Raw genomic sequence first — 8691 nt, forward strand, 5'->3', positions numbered from 1 at the left:
GTCATATGCTACCAAGTGTGATGTCGTATGCCACCGAGTGCCTCATCATGATCATAGGGGCATGTCATTGCCTATGTCTCATCCATTGAGTGGCACGTCATTGCCTATGTCTCGGTAGCTAGTATGTCCATATCGTGGTTTATACTTGTGACTTGTAATACAACGACGGAGCTGCCATAGGGGCGGGGTGGGGCGGCAGCCCCAGCTACCGGCGGAGTAGCCTCAGCCTCCGATTCGAGTCGCGCCGCAAGTCCGCATCGACGTCAAGGCCGCCCGATGCCCGCCGCCGCCTGCCGGCAGCCACTTGTATGACTCATGATCCTGATCAATAATATCTGTTGACCTAATTTGTAGAAATTAATAAATTTTCTATTAACTATGTCCAATTAATACTTATGTTATTTATTATTATTTACTCTAGATGGGCCCATGACGTAAAATTTAATAAATTTATTACTAGTATTTTTAAGTTTTTGTTGTTTGGTTATTTTAGAAATTAATTAAAAGCTAATAATAAATGTTTTCCTTTAGGAGCCTCCCCAAATTTGTCCATAAAAAATTTCCACCGTGTCAAACCCAGGTTCCACACCGTGCGCAGCAAAAAAATTTTTTAACACAACATCACCTAATTGACCGCGCGTTGGTCTAATAACCTCCCGTCTCCAGACCACGCGTATCCCTCCCCCTTCCCCAATTAGATCGCGATCCATCTCCTAGGACCGCATGAGGGCCATGACGCCGCCGCCTGCACCACCTCGGTCGAGGACACCCCCGACATCGCCTTCGTTGAGGACACCACTGGCAACGCCTTCAGGCAGGACGACGCTTTGTTCGTAGGGCATCAGCGCCAGCACAGACTCCACCGCCTTGGGTACCCATCGCCATTGATATACTGAGGCCACCCTCGAAGTAGAAGATGATCTTGGGTTCTCTTCTCCATATGTCCCCAGGTACAATGATTACTTAATCTAGGTTTTTTGATTCATATTTAATCTCGCGTCACAACAAATTCTACAAATTATGAGGGGTTTAGGGTTTTCAAGCATTTGCTGCTTGCATATTTTGGTCATGATAAAAGCATAATTTTTTTTCAATCTATGAGGATGGAATTGTCTGATTGTGTCATCAACTAGAACAAATTTTTTGGAACAAATTTTCTGATATTGAATGGATCTGGAACTCTGTCTTCAATGGGTTCACATAAAAGCAAGGCTGCAAAAATAATTGACAAAATAAAAGTATATTCAGTATATGTATGACAGGTTGACGTAATGTTGTCAAAATGATTAGAAACAAAGCCAATAGCTTCAGCATATGTATAACACTATACCTATGTCAAGATGTTATCAGTACTTTTTTTCATAGCTGCAACAGACACTGGCAAGCGTTAGGATGATTTCTTCAGGACTCGTAGTTATGTTCTTAATAAGCATATATATGGTGTTTATTGCATATTAGAAGGAGGCACATTTATTTAGTGAACAATTCAAGCAAAGATATGAGATTTGAACATAAATGTGAGAACTCTCACTGCATTTTTTAGCGCTATCAGGGATCTTGCTCTGCTTGCTAGCTCCATGTTGTTTATGTGATTTCATACTTATTTGTTTTTTAATATAAAGATATGTGTCTATCGCAGCCCTGAAATTGATTCTTGCAGAGGGTAGTTCCTAGCATGTCTATAGAATTGCTTCTGCTTTGATTTCTTATTTTCCTATCCTAGTTTTTCTCCTTTGATTTGTTTATTTCCACTACTAATTTATGTGCGCTGATAGGAAACCCTTTGTCTTTAGTATTATGCATCGCAAATTAAGACTTCAACTTTATCATCACTGCATCTACAGTTAAGTCAAATTCATTGAAGATCTAGCTATCCAATCATCCAACGTGTTAGAACACAAGTTTAAAATTTTCTTCATAAAAACAAATTTCTGACTTACTGGTTCTGTCTCTTCTGGATGGTCTACTATAACATTATTATTATATATTACTACTGCTGCCTCCAGTAAAAAAGATGTTTAAGAAAAGGCAATTACTTGCTCGGTATTTGTTTTGCTTGTCTAAAATTACAGAAAGTAAACCTGTCTATTTCGATTCAGGAATACAAAGTCTGAGATCGTTTTCTATGCTTAAATATCAATGTTTAACTACACAAAAATGTATGGATGTAGTTAACCTTTTTCTGCATCAGGCATTGAATTTCTCATGTTGCATGTGCCTGCTCTATAATGGGATTACAGAAACCATCTAAAATAGAATCCTGAATTCAATGATATTTAGTTCAATTACATATATATATGTAATAATTTACCTTTTTTATTCTTGTTTATTTATCAACCATTGTCCTATTTATGCAGTGGCACGGGCGAAATGTGGACTCTTTATGTTCATTGGAAGAATGGACTTCCAGATCAGGATTATGTAATGTTCAAATTGGAAAGGCCTCATATAAAATTGTCAACCTTGACATCTCTTAAGGACCAGTTTGGGTATAATGCCCGGGACTTCTTGTACTACAAGAAGCGTTGTGGAAGAGATGTTGCAAGTCTTCAGCCCCTCGATTTTGTCAGACATGCAGAGATTATGCTACAAGACAGTGAGAGTGAGAAGGAAATCAGATTAGTACTCTCAAAGGAACAAGAGACAGCACAGCAAGTCAGCATAACACCCCTCAAGCGACCAAGGCAGCAGCTGGAAGAAGATGAGCATCCGTTTATGGATGATCCTTTTGATGCATACAAGGACTGGCTAAAGAAGCTACGACGGAACAATCCAAAATTATATCATCTATGTTTTTGCATATGTTTTCGTATTAAGCAAAATCTTAGCACCTTTATATAAACTACACCTCATCTTACATTTTTTTGGTGACTAACAGATTTGAAGGATGACACTAGGCAACAAGCAGTCAACACGTACAAGGAATTTTTAAGGATGAAAGGGGACATTCCAGAAATTAGTAATTTATTTTCCTTCTTCAACCAATGTTGTTTAGTACTATTTTTTTTAAACTGAACCTTTAACCTTGTGTGTAGTGGCATTTGTCGAGCAACATGACACCGATGCAATCGTAGATGAAGACGACGAAAGTAATGGAAGCAATGCGACACCACCCTCAAATAGGCCAAGCCATGTAAGGAAGGCAAGAGACGAGGGAAACGGTTTGTGATAATGCATGTACTTTTAATATTGGGTTCACATATCTTAATTGAGAACTACTACAGCTCAAGATTGTTATTGTCTTTTTTGCAAGGACATGGCTCCAATGAACGCAAGAAAAGAGGTCGTGGCACTGTTAAAGGATTAACAGTAGGCAACAAGAGAGTTAAGGAACTTATTCACACACTCCCAATCAAAATTTTCATAAAGCCGTGGAGGACCCATTGGACCGAATACCCATGCATTTGTCGATGAGGTCATTATATTTACAAGGCAATGGGCCCCACTAATTGGAGTAAACAGTTGGAAGGATATAAAGGAAGAAGTCAAACTAGAAATTGCAGAAGAGATACTGGTATGATGTGTACTATTTTTTGTTAAGGAACATTGCTGTTGCTCTTTTACTGTCCAAAAAAGTGAGTGTACAGATGTAGAAATTGTGATGTTGACATGTTGATTTATGCTAATGTCATTGTACTAACCTAATGAATTTATCCCTCAGATGCTATTAGATTTCTTTTCTTGATTGTTTCTTTCCTCATGTTGCTTCATGCCCAGCCATTGTGCCTTTTAGTTTAGATTTCAGCTGAAAGCATATTCTGTAAACCCTTCCCATTATATACAGAAAAAGGCATGTTCAGTTAACCCCTCAAAGGAGAGTTATTTCTATGACTTTAGAATAGTGTTTGATCATTTATTTGACAAATTGGATGTGTGAAGCGAAGTGGATGATTTAGCTTTGTCATGTAGTATGTTTCATTAAATAAGTTTATTTCAGGCTCTCCAACTAGGATTTGTATTGTTGCACTGGATGATTAGTACTGTTGCACTAGCATGAATTTTTTTTAATTTTTATGATTTATTTTTTCTATACGCCACCTTAGCGTTAGCACGGGCATTATACTAGTTCTGATAAAACATTTCATTGCTTTTTAATTATAAACAGCTTAGGTGGAACTTCATCAACATTGATGATGTGGATAAAAGAAAAGAGAAAATATGGAAAATTGCCAAGGAGCGGTACAGAGGATGGCGATCTGATCTGAATGCCACATACAAGGCTTATAATAGTTATGGTGAGAGGATACGAAATAAACCCGAAGAAATACACCTTTTTGAGTGGCACTACTTGCAGTTGTATTTTGGATCTAATAAATTCAAGGTCAGTGCTAGTAAAATCTACTTTGTCAAACAAAATTGATGGACCAAAGTTGCATTGTTACATACCACTTGTTCTCATTCTGCAGAAACTTAGCAGCCAGAACTCCTCCAACCGTCAGCAGCAAAGAATCAAGCATGTGATGGGTTCAAAGAACTTCTCACAATGTAGCTTTGAGCTGGTAATCATTAGATACACTAATCTAGTCCTTCCCTTGTATGATGCAATACTTGCGTGCTGAATTTTTTGGCATCCTAGAGAGACCAAGAAACTGGTGAAGAGCCAAGTGATCTTCTTCTTTGGAGGACCACTCACACAAAACATGGCGCATGGTCAAATCCTGTATCAGCTTCAGTATATGTAAGTAAATGTTTCATCAACCTTTTTTATAGCTGCTGGTAGTGTCAAGCAACTCTTTACAGGTTCTATTATTTAATTTAGGAAAATACAACCATGAAAATTGGTGAGATTGGATTAGAACCTGATAGACCAGCACTTACAACTGTTGAGGAGAACATGATTTTCCAGTCTTGCTACAAAGAAACAACACAAATCAAATCATCCAAATTACATGGGCATGGATATTTGGCTACGTATCGAACTCGCAGAGAACTTATGAAAGAGAACCTTGAAGTACATGCACGTGCTCAAGCTGCAGCTAGGGAGAAGAGCATTGCTTTAGAAGCGGAGGTTGACAAGCTCAAAGAACAGATTGCGCAAGAAGCTGCAGAAAGGGAAAGGGAGAAAGAAGAAAATAGGAGGAGGATGCAAGAGGAGCTGGAAAATGCTAAGATAAACTTAAGAGAAGAAATGAAGCAAGAATTTCTTAATATGCTAGCGCAGCACAAAGAAGGAGCTATGATTATGGTATTAGAATAATTTTTTATCCTTTGTACTCTTGATAATCTTATGATTGTGATGCCTAATCTTTCACCCCCAATATTTGTATGTATAGAGTACCCTGCAAAACAATGTCAGTACATAAGTTGCACCAATCATAGAAGAGGAAGATGAGACCGGTGGACATGAAAATGAAAATGAAGATGGGTTACAGCAGGTAATGACATTATTTCACTATGTTCCATGTACCTTGAACTGTAGCTAAAATAGATCAAACAACTTGATGTTTGTAGACTCAGCCTGGAAGCGTTGTCACCGTACAAAAAGGTGCACCAGCACCTACTCGGTCCACTAGAAGTACTGCACCTCCCAGCAGAGCTCTTTTCAACGAAAACACTGCAAATGTGACTGCATCGAAGACATATATCACTTTACAGCAGCTGATGAATAGGACAAGAAATAATCCCAAAAGGAGGAAGGTAACAACCAGCTAATTGGAATCTAAATTCTTGCATGATTTAATGAAATTTTATCAAATGTGACCTTCCTTGTTGAACTAGGAAATGTAGAAAATACATTGAACATGCGTGCTGAAAACTGCAGCTTGTGCAGGTTTGATTGGGTGAGTTGTTCTGAGTAGTAATCTACCTTTTCTGTGATACTTGATAATACAAAAGTTGTAGAGGGTTTAGAGATGTTTGTCGTCATGAAAGGTCGTGATTTTAGACCTAGAGAATTAGAGTTATGAATTTTGAAAGTAGCCAGTCAGGTTTTGACCTTGGTCTGGACAGCAGTGGGTGTTTGTGTTTTTTGACTATGATAACTATAGAATCTTATTTAACAAATAACTAGAAAGATGTAGAGAATTTCATGGGATTTCCATATTGTTAAAGAATATAATTTTTAGTTGTCTACAACTCAAGTTATGATTTTTCTAATCAACTAAACTGCTGCTGCCTTAAAAATTGAGAGAAGGCAGCTGCTACTGTAACATATGCAGTAGCTGCATCTGATCCGTTGAAAAGGCCATGATGGATAGGATCAAAGCCGTATTTTCTTCTCCATCCCTCCCCAAGGCTTGCTGATAGACTCTGCTTCTTTTAGCAGAATTTATAAAGAGCAAAAGAGAATGCATACATCTTATAATGCAATCAAATGAAACACAGCTGCATGTGTCTGCTAGACTGCTACAAAAACTTGTATTACCCAATAGAACCATGCCTTCAGTATGTAGCCTGCAAAAAAATATAGATTATCATTTGTAAAGTCAATTGAACTTATATAATCGACCTATAGTTACAATGAAATTTTGCTAAAATTCCCAGCCATCTACGCTTCCAAGGAGTAAGGATTGCTGACATCTTGAACAACATTTAAACTCTGAAAAGAGAGAGATATACAGAGACCAAAATAAAGATTGAGAAAGTAGAGAACAAAATATCAAGTTATTGTGAAAACACAGAATGCTATTTTCATGGAAAAACATAATTGTAATAGCGTACAGTAAGAATTTGAGTAAAACTAGAAATTGATTCATACGTTTGTGGTTCTAGAACAATGGAACATGACTTCCATCTTTTTCATGGAAAAAGGAATTGCAGCAACTAGACCGACAACATTTGCTCATTTGCAGAATTGCAGTAGAACTTCAACTATGCAAAAGCTTGGTTGATGGCTTTTGTATATGAAATTAGAAATTAGAACCATTTTATATCTTCATCTCTTTACATTTGTGCAAAAATTAGTAAACTTAATATTGTTCTAATATCCCAATCATATTCTTTTGGCAGTAGGTGGACAAGGTTTCAGTGGGAGGCTCATAATCAAGCGAGGACATAGCCGAGGAGATGACATGTTGGGCTGCTAGGAATTTCTCAAGTGCTGCATAGATGTTAGGAAGTTTGTAAAAAGTTGTCCAATAATGAGTTAATTGTACACTCATTTATGATTTTAGCTACTATTTCATGGGTTTGGCAACATATTGAATGATTAATTATAATTAATATATGTGGGTGCAATTGCTTTTGATATGGTTTATTGATTTGCAATGATGATTTATTAAACCAAAATTAAATGTTACTAGCGTTGCAATAAAAGCTATACCTACGAGCCATGATGCGTGGCAATATGTTGTATGGCAATAGACTTATTTACGTTGCAAATAATACTATTGCCACGACATGACTATTGTTGCAATAACAATTAATCTTCCACAATGAATAAAATTGCGGGGCAAATTCTACTGTTGCAACGGCACCGAGGTCATGGCAATAATGAACGGTATATCGCAACGAATAAAATTGCGTGGCAAATGATACTGTTGCAACGGCAACGCGGCCATGGCAATAATGAACGGTATCTCACAACGGATAAATTTGCGTGGCAAATGATACTATTGCCACGCCAAGACAAGCGTGGTAATAATGTATACTCTCTCGCAATGATTACAATTGCGTGGCAAATGATTTACTTGCCACGGCACAACGGTCGTGGCAACAACACCTTAAGCAACAAAATTATAGCGTGGCAACAAAAATCTATTGCCACGCTATCGCTCGTTGTATTTACTACCTCTCGCTACGAAGACAAATGTGGCAAGTGCTTGTATTGCCACACCAATGAATGTTGTGATAACATCCTATTGCAATGCTTGGCAACGTTGCAAGAAAAGCTAACTCTTGCAATGCCAAACTAGCAACGATTGCAAGTTCTTATTGCAACGTGACTTTTTGCAACCATTGCCAACGAACGCGATTTCGTGGTATGAACTACCTTTTGCAACAAAATTGGGCCTATTGCAACGTTTTCTCATCGTTGCGCAAGGGTTAGAAGTTTGTAGTGAGAGAGCTTGTGTTTGTCCTTGGTGGACTAGGTCCTCCTAAGTACGAGATCACCGATCTCAAGGGTCCTCCCCCTAATTTTCCTTTCATGGTACCTGCGGAGAGTTTGCTAGTAACGAGCAGAGCGGACGATGGTCGTCTCACGAGCCTCCTCGAGCAGGTCGATCGCGTCCTGCTGAGCCTCTGTGGCTTTGTCTCGGTCAAAGGATTTTACTCTTGGGGCGCCGTGATCGAGATCGGAGGGCAACACTGCTTCGGCTCCGTATGCGAGGAAGAAAGGGGTGAACCCTATGGACCAGTTTGGGGTCGTTTTTAGGCTCCAGAGGATTGCAAGGACGTCTGCAACCCATCACCGGCATACTTTTTAAGTCGATCGAAGATGCAGGGCTTGAGTCCTTGGAGGACCATGCCATTAGCCCATTTGACCTGACAATTAGTATGCGGGTGTACGACTAAGGCCCAATCGATCCTAATGCCGTATCCATCACAGAAGTCTAGGAACTTCTTCCCGATGAAGTTTGTCCCGTGGTCGATGATGATACAGTTAGGAACACCAAATCGATAGATGATGTCGAGGAAGAACTTGACCGCTTCTTCCGAGCGGATATTGGTGATGGGCTTCGCCTCTATCCACTTGGTGAACTTGTCCACCGCCATGAGTAGGTGAGTGAAGCCACCCGGGGCCTTTTTGAG

At 38.9% G+C, this 8691-nt stretch overlaps 1 long non-coding RNA gene and 1 pseudogene across 1 annotated transcript; both read left to right on the forward strand.

The window, feature by feature from the left end:
• The first annotated feature begins 276 nt into the window (after window positions 1–276).
• Window positions 277–4414, forward strand: LOC136536436 (uncharacterized; annotated as a pseudogene).
• Window positions 4415–4429: 15 nt separating this feature from the next.
• Window positions 4430–7066, forward strand: LOC136538649 (uncharacterized). Its single transcript, XR_010779412.1, has 3 exons — window positions 4430–4499; window positions 4577–4678; window positions 6949–7066. It is a non-coding gene; the product is annotated as an uncharacterized lncRNA (long non-coding RNA).
• The last annotated feature ends 1625 nt before the right edge of the window (window positions 7067–8691 follow it).

Source organism: Miscanthus floridulus, chromosome 2, assembly GCF_019320115.1.
Source record: "Miscanthus floridulus cultivar M001 chromosome 2, ASM1932011v1, whole genome shotgun sequence".
NCBI lineage: Eukaryota > Viridiplantae > Streptophyta > Magnoliopsida > Poales > Poaceae > Miscanthus > Miscanthus floridulus.